Genomic DNA, 11947 nt, shown 5'->3' on the forward strand with positions numbered 1-11947 from the left:
GACAATATCATACTGTATTTCATTTTTACATTTGTACCAGTATCGAGAGGTACCAGTATCGTCATATTGAAAGTTTTGATGGATAGCTTCTGGTGGAACAGTAACCTTTTTATTCACCCACACTTCTATGCAAGAATTGCTATTATTAATTTTACTTAGTCGGGAATTTTTTTTTCAGTTCATATTAATTGTATCATTATAAAAATTATAGAACTATCTTTTATTGTAATTGTAGCAAAACCGTTTTAATTTAGCTATTACTTGTTAATTATTTCACATTTACATCTAAACCTTTTTATAGTCGTTTTATTTTTTTTAATTTATTTGACCTGCACAAAACATTTTTCTCATGATATGAAGTTTAAAAGTTGTTTGACAAAGTTTGAATACCTTTACAGTTGTTTTTATTTTCTCTCTCATTTATTTCAATTACACAAAACGCATTTCTCATGATATGTAGTTTGAAAGTTAGAATGGCAAATGTTGTTATATGCTAAATACAAATCAATTTTCTGTCCAAAGACTTTTTTATTACCCGGGGCAATGCCGGGTTGTACAGCTGGTCTATATGTATAAATCTGTGTTTGCTTTTTCATTTTTTTTGTATTTTTGTTAAATTCTGTGGGCAATTATAGCAATTAAAATCTAGCCATAAAAAATTCCCTAACACTGAATTTGATATTGAGACCTCCAGATCTGAATGCGTTGAACTTAACCATTAAATTACACAGAATACAATGGATTCAATGAAATAGTCATTACATTGGTTAAGATACTCACGCTCGAAGTGCTTGCTTGGAGTTAATAACTAGCGATGTTGACCATTACACCATAACGATTGTTAAGCTGGCCAAGGTAAGTTCTAGGTTTCCAGGTAATTTACTCAAATTCATTAGAAAATTATTCTAATACCCGTGGAATGCCGGGTATTTGGTTATTTTATCGTATAATTGACATGTTTGACAAATTCCAAAAATATTGTCATCGGATTCATTAGCAAGTCTGTATCTACTCTAAAGAAGTAGATCAACTAGGGTGGTTCAATTAATTTTAAAAGCAACATTAAGAGGATAACTCCAAGTTTATCAATAAACAAAGACGCTAATGTTTGCTCAGTATTGCATGCAGTTATCAACTACAAATATTTTTTGCATATTACAGAAGGTGCATGTAAAGAGCCAGAAAACACCTTCCACACATACATGCATGAAAAACAATAATTTCTATTCCGTGACACTAACATTCTACATCCACCATCGTATGTTCCAGTTAACTAATGTCCTGTTACTACAACAGGGCGTTAATTAACTGAATGAGTAATGTTCATTCTGTTACTAAAATTTCCTGTTAGTACAATTTACTCTCCTGACCTCTTTGCAATACTATCAGATTACCAACTTTAAAAACACTGTTATTTAACTCACTCAATATTTCCTGATTTCTGTTTTCTCTTTTTGGTTTTGACATCCAGCAGAAACATAATTTTGTTGTTGATTACTATTGCCAATAAAAAATAAAAATGCAAACATAGGTTTGTTTAAATTTCAACATCTATCAGTTCTCCAGCATTGTAGATCGATAATAATATTTCTTAACACTAAACGTCCTCTACTTATTTGTGGGAGTTATCGTCTCATGAAGTAGCAATAATACATGCCCATGTAGTAGTATAGTCATAAGTAGTTAGTCAATAGAATGAAGCTCGGTATAACCTGTATGATACGGTGATGACATTAATTACTATCGATTTGTGTTCTAACATTAATTGTACGCAGCCATCATGTTTTGTAGCAGGAAACGGAAAACCCTCTTTATTCTTCACAATCTAGCGAGCCTAATAACTATACAGTAATGATATATATATAACACATGTAGCGAGTCCAATAAAGCAATATACAACATCCCCCTTTCAAGCAACAGTAACAGATATTACAGGTTGGTTAAGCAACATATAGGAAAGTCTCCGGAGCAGTTCCACTAAGGCTAAGCCGATGAATAACATATGTGTATATACATTTTAAGCAAACACTAGAGTCTAGTGAGTGTTAGATCACTAGTCTGTGTAACGAGTATTTGTAGGTTGATTGTCTTGTATTGTTACTTGAGTATGTCCGGTACCATATAGTCCTCTAGGTGCTTTGGCCTCTTCCGCTCTCTGGGTAGAGCACATAACCTACCTGACCACGGCTGGCTGGCTATACTAGGGGTTAGATGCGAACCCAAGCCCTCTGCGCCAGGTGAGTCAGGTGCCAGCGCTCCACATGAGTTGGCTCTTTGTAGCACCTCTGCACTCCGTGGAACCGGCAGAGGGGCTTTTGGTGTAGATACCACGGGGCCCTCCTCCCTGACGTCAACTAGAGCACTCCTGTTGCGTCTGATTACTCACTTATCCGTTTTTACTTCGTACGATCGAGGGGCAGACTGTCCTATAACGCATCCCTCTTGACACATGTCTCTCACGTATACTGGGCATCCGGGTTTTAGCTCGGGCAACTGGTGCGCTCTATGCCGGACGTCATGGTTAAGCTTAGTTCTTAGGTTAATAGATGTCTCCTTGTCTACGAGGGAGTCCTTGGAGTGTTGTATAAACCTTTGTTCAGGCATAATTGGGAGGGTCGTACGGATGAGGCGGCCCATTAGCAGCTCTGAAGGTGTAAAGCCATTTTCTAATGGAGTAGCCCTATAGGTCATGAGGCTCAGATAAGGGTCTTTAGTCTTCTCCCACATGCGCTTGACTGTGCCAACAGCACGCTCTGCTTCACCATTAGACCTTGGATATCTTGGTGAGCTGGTGACATGTTGAAACCCATAGCTCTTGGCAAACTCCCTGAACTCCCTGGAGCTGAACTGCGGCCCATTATCTGAGATAACTACGTCTGGAGTGCCGTGCACAGCAAAAACTGCTTTAAGCTTGCCTATGGTCGCTATTGACCCCATGGACTCCAGTCGTTTAACTTCAATGAAGCGGCTGTAGTAATCCACAACGAGAAGATAAGTTCTTTTCCGAAACTCAAAAAGGTCAGCACCTACTCTCGACCATGGCCTATCTAGGAAGCTTGAGGGACACAAGGGTTCTACTGGTGCTGGTGTGTTGATTCGGCATGTATAACAATTTTGGACCATCTCTTTGATCTGTGATGAGATCCCTGGCCACCAGACGGCTCTCCCGGCTCGGGCTTGACACTTCACTATTCCTTGGTGAGCCTGGTGAATCCGTTCTAGAGTCCGCAATCTCAAGTCCATAGGTACAACCACTCTTTGGTCATAAACCACGACCCCATCCACTTCTGTGAGATGGCCCTTAACATCCCAATACGGGTGAATAGCCGTAGTGGCATCCGACTTGTATGTAGGCCAACCTTTTCTGATTAATGATAGGACTTCTCGACATATAGGGTCTAGCTGTTGGGCATTTCTCATCTCCAGGATCAGAGGATCTTCACTCAGCACAGTAGCCGTAACTGATTCCACCTCCTGGATGAATAGGGTGTCTACCGATGAAGGTTCCTCTGCTGGTGCCTGGGACAAAGCATTGGCTATGTGATTGTGTGACCCCTGAACATACTTCACGGTTGGTGCGTATCTCATAAGCCGGAGTCTCATCCTAAGTACTCGTGCGGGCACTTGATCTAAGTCTTTAATACCCATGAGTCTGACTAATGGCTTGTGGTCCGTCTCAACAGTAAAAAACAGTCCTCGAAGAAATTGGTCCAGCTTGTCGCAGGCCCAGGCCATGGCCAATGCTTCTTTCTCAATAGTAGCGTAGTTTCGTTCTGTCTCTGTGAGGGATCTAGATGTATAATAAACTGGTCTTCTGCTACCATCTGGCTGTACTTGGAACATTGTAGCCCCAAGTCCAGCCTGACTAGCATCTGTGCTCACGATTGTCTCCAGAGTGGGATTGTAGTGGGCCATGACCTGAGTAGAAGTAAGTAGGCCTTTAATCTTCTGAAATGCCTCTTCTTGGGGCTTGTCCCATATCCACTCCCTGCCCTCCTTCAGCAGCTCACGCATGGGGGCATTCATTGAGGCAAGATGGGGGATGAACCGAGCCATTTGGTTGAACATCCCATTGATTCTTCGCAGCTCAGTCTGGTTCTTTGGGGGAGGGAAGTCTTGAATAGCAGCAGTCTTAGCAGGATCCGGGCAGACGCCATTTCCATCTACAATATGTCCCAAAAACTTGACTTGCGATCTTCCTACTTCACACTTTGACTGATTTAGCGTGAGCCTTGCTCCTTGAAGTCTCAGCAGAACTCTCCTCAGAGCTTCGTCATGGGTGGCTCTATCTCTGCCATAAATCAGGATGTCATCCATGTGACAAATAACATTTTCCAAACCGCAAAGGAGCTTGCTCATTGCTCGTGAAAATATCTCCGGGGCACTGGATATGCCGAATGGCAGACGGTTGAATGAATATCGCCCAAAAGGTGTCAGAAAGGTAGTAAGCTTTCTGAAGTCTTGGTCGAGGTCGATCTGCCAAAATCCGCTATTGGCATCAAGTTTAGTAAATATTTTCCTTCCGCCCAAAAGAGCCAAGCTTTCATCTACTGATGGCATGGGGAACACTTCACGTTTCACAGCTTTGTTTAATCCAGTCAAATCCACGCAGATTCGGACATCTCCAAAAGGTTTTCGGACGGGCACCATGCCACTACACCACTCGGTAGCTTCAGCCATTGGTGAAATCACTCCCTGGACTACCATCTCCTCAAGTTTCCGCTTTGTCTTTTCTCGTAAAGGTAATGGTACCTTTCTTGGAGTGTAGATGCAGACTGGCTGGTAGTTTTCCTTCAGCGATATGCTGTATGAGTAGTCCTTCAGTTTTCCTAGTCCTTTGAAAAGTTCTGGGAATTCGCTCAGCATGTCCTTTGTAACTTCAGCTTGTTCCTTTACATTATATGTGACGAGTTTGAGCTTTTCGCAAGCCTTTCTGCTTAACAGCGAGGTTGCCTGGTTGCGAATCACAAACACAGTTTCCTTGTGTTTCCATGCTTTGTATTTGAGCTCAGCATCAAAGGATCCTAGGACGTGGAGTTCCTGGTCCCCTGGCCCAAAAAGGTGCGAATTAGTCTTCTCGAGTTGTATGTCTTTCAGCCAGGGCACCTTGTCACTAATCAGCGTCCCATCAGCTCCAGTATCTAGTTTGAAACTTGTGTTGTGGCCATTTACCTCTACTTCTGCTTTCCAGGCATCCACTGTTAACTGGCCAATGCGGAACTCACCGTTGAATAATAGGTCTCCTGGGGTCTCTCTGACCTGAATTGTCCTAGAACGACACTGCTTCTGGTAGTGTCCTACTTTTCGACACTTCCTGCACTCGGCGTCTTTAGCTGGGCAATTTCTCCTTGGGTGTGATGGTTCCCTTCCGCATCTTGAACACCTCGATTGTCCACCATATCTTTGGTTATATACGGGTAGGTTTCTCTCTTCATGGATTGGTGGGCTTGGTCCTGGTTTTTGCTCCTGGGTTTTCTTGTGCGTCCTACTGACTGCATCTACCCCTATGGTCCCTGAACCACTCTTCCCCACCGATTGCATCACTGAAGAGGTAACCTCGTCACTACGGCAAATTCTCACTGCTTGAGCTAAGGTCAATGTGTTTCCATGTGAAATCAACTTTTTGCGTACAGTGTCGTCTTTGACACCCAAAACTAATCTGTCCCTCAGCATCTCGTTGTAGGGAGAGTCACCCTCAGTGTTTCCAGCAGCTGAACGGTAATTATATGAACATCTGTCACTTAAAGCTTGCAGTTCTGCATAGAAAGTATCAAAAGATTCATCGGGTAACTGGTTTCGCACATTGAACTTGTAACGTTCGTGAACTACATTTCTCTCCCCTATGCAATATTGTTCCAAAATGCTCAAAATGGCAGTCAATGAGTTATCAGTATTATAAATCTCACTCGATTCTACAATTTGTGCAGCATTGTCACCTAAGGTATATAATAATAAGGCACGTTGATATTCTTCCTCTTCTTCAGCTAACCTAGACAACACATAGAAGGATTGCCACCTGCTCCGAAACCTTCTAAAATTGACCTCACGCTCGCCATCTAGAACAAGTTCACCTGGGGGGTCGATTCTCGGTGCATTACGTTGGACAATTACAGCTCTTTGATTGGCAACATCCTCCTCATCACCCATCACGCGAATTTTTCACGCTGCCACCATGTATGATACGGTGATGACATTAATTACTATCGATTTGTGTTCTAACATTAATTGTACGCAGCCATCATGTTTTGTAGCAGGAAACGGAAAACCCTCTTTATTCTTCACAATATAGCGAGCTTAATAACTATACAGTAATGATATATATATATATAACACATGTAGCGAGTCCGATAAAGCAATATACAACATAACCAGGTTTGATTTCGTTGAGAAAACAGCTCAGAGTTTCTAGTCATAAGGTAGTTTTTATAAGTAAACAAATAGGTTCAAAAAATGAAATGACAAAGTTGTGTGATTGGTGTTTACATTTGTAATTTGTTCTAAATTATACCTGATATTTACAGTAACACTGCAATATGCAATATATACATTCTGCTAGGAAACCTCTTGAAAAAATATTTAAATCAACACAAAGTATGGATTAAATATACCAAAGGCGTCAAGTTGAATGAACCAAAACGTATATTATTATCTAAATGAAAATTTTAATATCTTAACAGAACATTCATATGAGAAACAAAACTAAACAGGTAATTTAGCTTACTGTATGCAGAATAATGCAGCAAAGGTTCTAAACCATCCTGAGTTTTTTTTAACTCAGTAGAAAATTTTTAATAACTCTATGGATTGCCTGAGTGAATATTACAAGATATCCAATAAACACATAATCTGTAAAATGATCTGAATCTAGACAAGATATTGACCAAGTCTTTACAAACTAACCATATCCACTTAGCTGATAACAGTTATTTTTTACACTAAAGTTCATATTTCTTTAGCTAATAACAAGACTGAGTAATATTATATGTATATAGCCAATGTTGGTACTCTTGGAAAGTTCTCTCAGTTGTCTGTCAGAATGCTCCAGAAAATAACCAACTACCTAATACCTTTTAGGTTCAGTCAGACCAAAAACTTTTTCTGCAGCAGAGATTTTGTTCTCCGTTGTATCGAGAAGAGGATTTGTTCTGAGAGCGTTAATTTGTTTTAATTTACTCATTTGTTCCTTAATGACATGTGCTGTAGACAAACGTACTCGTTCTTCGCGTTCTTCTACATACTCCAACAGCTTTTGATCCTCTCTACAAATACAGCATGGCTCATGAGCTATTACTAAAACAAGCATTGTATTTGCAACTGAGGCAGACTCAGACTGAGATACAAGGATGTAGCTAAGTGTAACATAAATTTATAGAAACTAGACACAAACAAATAACACGAGAGGGCAAACAACAGAGCTGTGTGGAAGAGAGTGATAAAGCCTAAACTATGTCAGTCATTGTCGAGACTAGCAATTGTAGGAGAGAGCGAGAGGGAGAGAGAGGGAGAGAGGGAGAGAGGAAGAGAGGCAGATAGGGAAAGAGGGAGATAGGGAGAGAGGGAAAAAAGGAGAGAGGGAAAGATGGAGAGAGGGAGAGAGAAAGGACAAGAGAGTGAGAGTGAGAGAAAGAAAGGACGAGAGAGAGAGAGAGAGAGAGAGAGAGTGAGAGATAAAGAAAGAGAGAGGGAGGGAGAAAGGACAAGAGAGTGAGAGTGAGAGAGAGAGAGAGAGAGTGAGAGATAAAGAAAGAGAGAGGGAGGGAGAGAGAAAGGACAAGAGAGTGAGAGTGAGAGAGAAAGGACAAGAGAGTGAGAGAGAGAGAGAGAGAGAGAGACAGAAAGAGAGAGAGAAAGGACAAAAGAGTGAGAGAGAAAAAGGACAAGAGAGTGAGAGAGAGAAAGAATAAGAGAGTGAGAGAGAGAGAGAAAGAGAAAAAACAAGAGAGTGAGAGAAAAAGAAAAATATTAACAATCCATAAAAATATTTTGTAAATATTACTTGCCATAACATAGCATTAAAATGTAATCCTAAATATTACATTAAATGTAATTTTCTGCTGGGAAGTATAGTTAATGTACGCTTTAAACTATTTACTTTCAAAGTTAATTTACCATAGCATTTATAATAAATGTAGATTATCGTTTGAGAAATTTAGTTTCACGAGCCGTTTACGCTGACTGCTGCCTCATAAGATCGAAAGAGACTTGCTTCTCTTTGTCTCTAAAAGCTACCCGAGGTATTAACGTAACTAGACTTTGAGTAGACAGTAGAGAGGATTGGAAAACCTTTTTTGAAAAATGTCTTAACAAATGGTTTTACAACTGCCCTCTTGAGAAAGTTCACACCTTGCCTCTAGACAGGTGCTATCAGCTGCAGTTCCTAAAACGTGCAAACTTCTCCAACTAACTTTGGATCACCTTATGGATTAACTTCTACTACATTACAATGCTGCAGTCTTAAATCATCAAAAGTTTGCTATAATCTTTAAAGCGATTAAAATCTAACAATAAAAAATCTGTATCGCATAAGATTTGATCTCAGAACCTCCCAATCATAAGGCAAAAAGCTAACCTATTAAGCTACACATAACGCAATGGATTCATTGGGTGATATGAGTCATTAGCTGGCTTACAATACGTATAGCGACATAAAAGCCGTGAAAACAACAGCTCTCGCGGCTCTCAATGGTAAGTTTACCAATACGGATACTAGCTTACTCAAATTAGCCAATGACAACTACATTATCCGCCACTGTTTATAAGCTGTTCTTTAATACCCACGCAACACCGGACATTCGGCTAGTCTTTTCTATAATATGACCGTGTCAATCCGACTGTCTGTTCGTCTGCCCATCTGTTTGTCCAAAGCCATTGCCAGAGATTGGAAGAATGATTGCATCAGAATGGACTCGAAACAACAACATTTGACTTCCCACCTAGCACGCTATAACTTGCTCTGATCATTCATCTTCCCGGTTTGGTAATTATTGTGATCATACTTATTGCATGTGACTATCTCTTCCAGCTCGTTGCACTGTCAGGATACTAGCATCATTAATAAATTAATATTAAGTTAATTTTTCAGCATTGCACTGGTGCAACTACTGCTTGAGTTGATTAAACAGTAGTTTTAAAGTTATTCATAAATAGGACTTATATAAAATCTTTGTACCAGAGTCTTACCCAATGAATAACAAACGGTGTGGGAAATAGTTCAATTATCTGAAAGAAGTTGTTTACTCTTTGCTACGCCTAAAGAAAATTGACTTGGTTGCCTAAATTATAGCTCTACTAGCTGTATTACTCGGCTTTGCCTGGATAACAAAAGAAGTCTTTGCACAGATAATTGATTTGTATTTAACATATAACAATATTTGCCATTCTAACTTTTAAACTTTATAGCTTGAGAAAATATTTTGTGTAGTTGAAATAAATTAGGAGAAAATAAAAATAACTCTAAAGGTTTTCAAACTTTGTCAAACAACTGTAAGTTTCAGACTTCGCATCTTGAGGAGAATGTTTTGTGCAGGTCAAATAAATTAAAAAACATAAAACAACTATAAAAGGGTTTAAATGTAAATCTGAAATAATCAGCAAGTATTAGCTAAGTTAAGTCTGTTTTGCTACGATTACAATAAGAGATGATTCGGTAATGATAGAATTAATATGAACTGAGAAAACGAAATAAAAATCCTGAGTATGTTGAATTAATAACAATTTTTGCATAGACGTGTGTGTGTGTGTGTGTGTGTAAAAAAGGCTCCACCCGAAACTATCTATCAAAACTTAGAATACAACAATACTGATACCTCTCGATACTGGTATAAATGTAAAAATGAGATACTGTTGTGTCTTTGTCTGCCCGAACAGAGAGAGAATGTCGAGGCTCATTCTATGGAGATAATATTATTTTCTGCGTGAGAAAAGTTGGCCTTGACCCGGGATATAGTAATTGAACCTTAGGAAAAATATTTTCTAACAAGGCCTCCTAACGCGTGAGCGCAATGCTAAAATAATTAGCGTTTGCGTAAAGTCTACGGTATATGATAACATATTGGTTGATATACCTTTGTAGCTCAGTGGTAGAGTGCCTGAATTTTGGAACCTGCGGATGCATTCGTTGTGAGTTCAAATCCATCAGAACGTGGAATTTTAATTTCAAGATTTTAATAGCTATAGCTGAATGGTTGGATTGATACATACCAACATTTAGAAACATATACATAGATGGTTATAAATAGATCTTGTTTCTACCATATCATTGTACTTTTGTTATTAAAATTAAAATAATTAATCAAGGAAGTAATAAATGGATTTATTCATAAATTTTCTTACCAGTTCTAGTAATATTGCAGATTTAAATTGATATAATATATGAGAAGGGAATTGAGCAGATAATTTTGAATAGTAACAAATCCAGTGAAAACAGAGACACATTAACTTACATCAAAAGCTCACAATAAGCTTGTATTGTGGTCAGTAATGTTATTTTATTATTACTACAGTGGTTTTGTAGAAACCACATTTGACTTAATTGTTTAGAGTCCCTGTTTATGGTGCAACAGGGTAGGGTTTAATCTTTAAAAAAATTAAAACCTTCAAGTCTTGGGCAGAAAGTACATTCAATCTTAAATCAACAATTGAGAGTAGCCTGCTAAAGCTGCATCCAATAAGCAAGTTTCAGGAAGTCTAACACTTCACTGTCTTTTTTTCTTGTTTCATGTTGAATCATTGCTTTTTTGCGCATTTCGTAATTTGAACAATGAACGTCGTGTTCACTTAAACGATTTGCACCACTGAGACTATTTATACTCACTTTTTCATTAATTGTTAAGAAAACGTTTTTTAAAGATGACCTTTCACAAAGTCTTTGTAGATTTAATCAGGAAGTATTGGCATTTTTTATTATTTGTGATTGTTTCTGATGTGTGAGGTGATCTGACCATCAAAGTATTTCAAAATTATAATTTACCAAACAGAACAGAACAGAGACTTGGAACGCTTCAACTCGAAAGCAATAGCCGATATTAAAAATACTTCAACAATAAAAACTAGTCGTGTCATTTAGCACAAATTTTTTTTGAGCGTTTCAATTGCAATAAAATCTCATCAATTTTAATCTAGAATTATCTTAGCAATCAAATCATCTCAAGCGTCAAAAACAATTGCAAATGACAAAAAATACTGATATTTCCTGATAAAATCTACTAAAGATTTGTGTGAGTACACTTTAAAGGTGTGACAAGCTTTTCATATAATTTGGTATATTGATCTGATGTGAGGCAGCGAAGTATTTGATAAATAAAATCTAAATTGATGGTTAGACACAGCCTTACAGCTAATCCTAATTGTCAACTTTAGAAGTTGTGTCAACCTTTAATTTATGTTAAACTTTCGACTCGCAAGCTCACCTTTTCCGTCGATACCCTATGATGACACCTGCTGCCAGAAATACAACGGTCGCTACTCCAAATGATATTACAGCTATTAGTAAGATCTGTTGAAATCTTTCTTCCCTGTAAAACATACAGAGACTTGCTTAAATTTATTTTTATTTATTTTTGTGACATAAATTAATCTTTCAGCTTTATCCTAACAATAATAATATTATTTTTTTCTGTTGAGTTTTGCTGTCTAAGACAGTTGATACAAAAATTTTACAAACTTTCAGCAGTTTTGAAGCTACATATCAAGTACAAACCCTCATACAGCTGTTCTCTAACTCTTGATGTACTAGTTTAGTAAGCATGTTATAAATATAAGGTTTGTTCACTCAGTCTTTGAAAAAAGACTTCAAAATATCTGCCTTTGCAGAGTAGCATAATCTGGTATGAAGCATAAAAATTATGACAATAAAATTATATCTGCATCTAAATTTACATCAAAGATATCCTACTAACTAGGAACAACTGTTTTAACTTGTGATCTCTTTGTACCTTTTATTATAGGT

Source organism: Watersipora subatra, chromosome 10 (genome assembly GCF_963576615.1).
Source record: "Watersipora subatra chromosome 10, tzWatSuba1.1, whole genome shotgun sequence".
NCBI lineage: Eukaryota > Metazoa > Bryozoa > Gymnolaemata > Cheilostomatida > Watersiporidae > Watersipora > Watersipora subatra.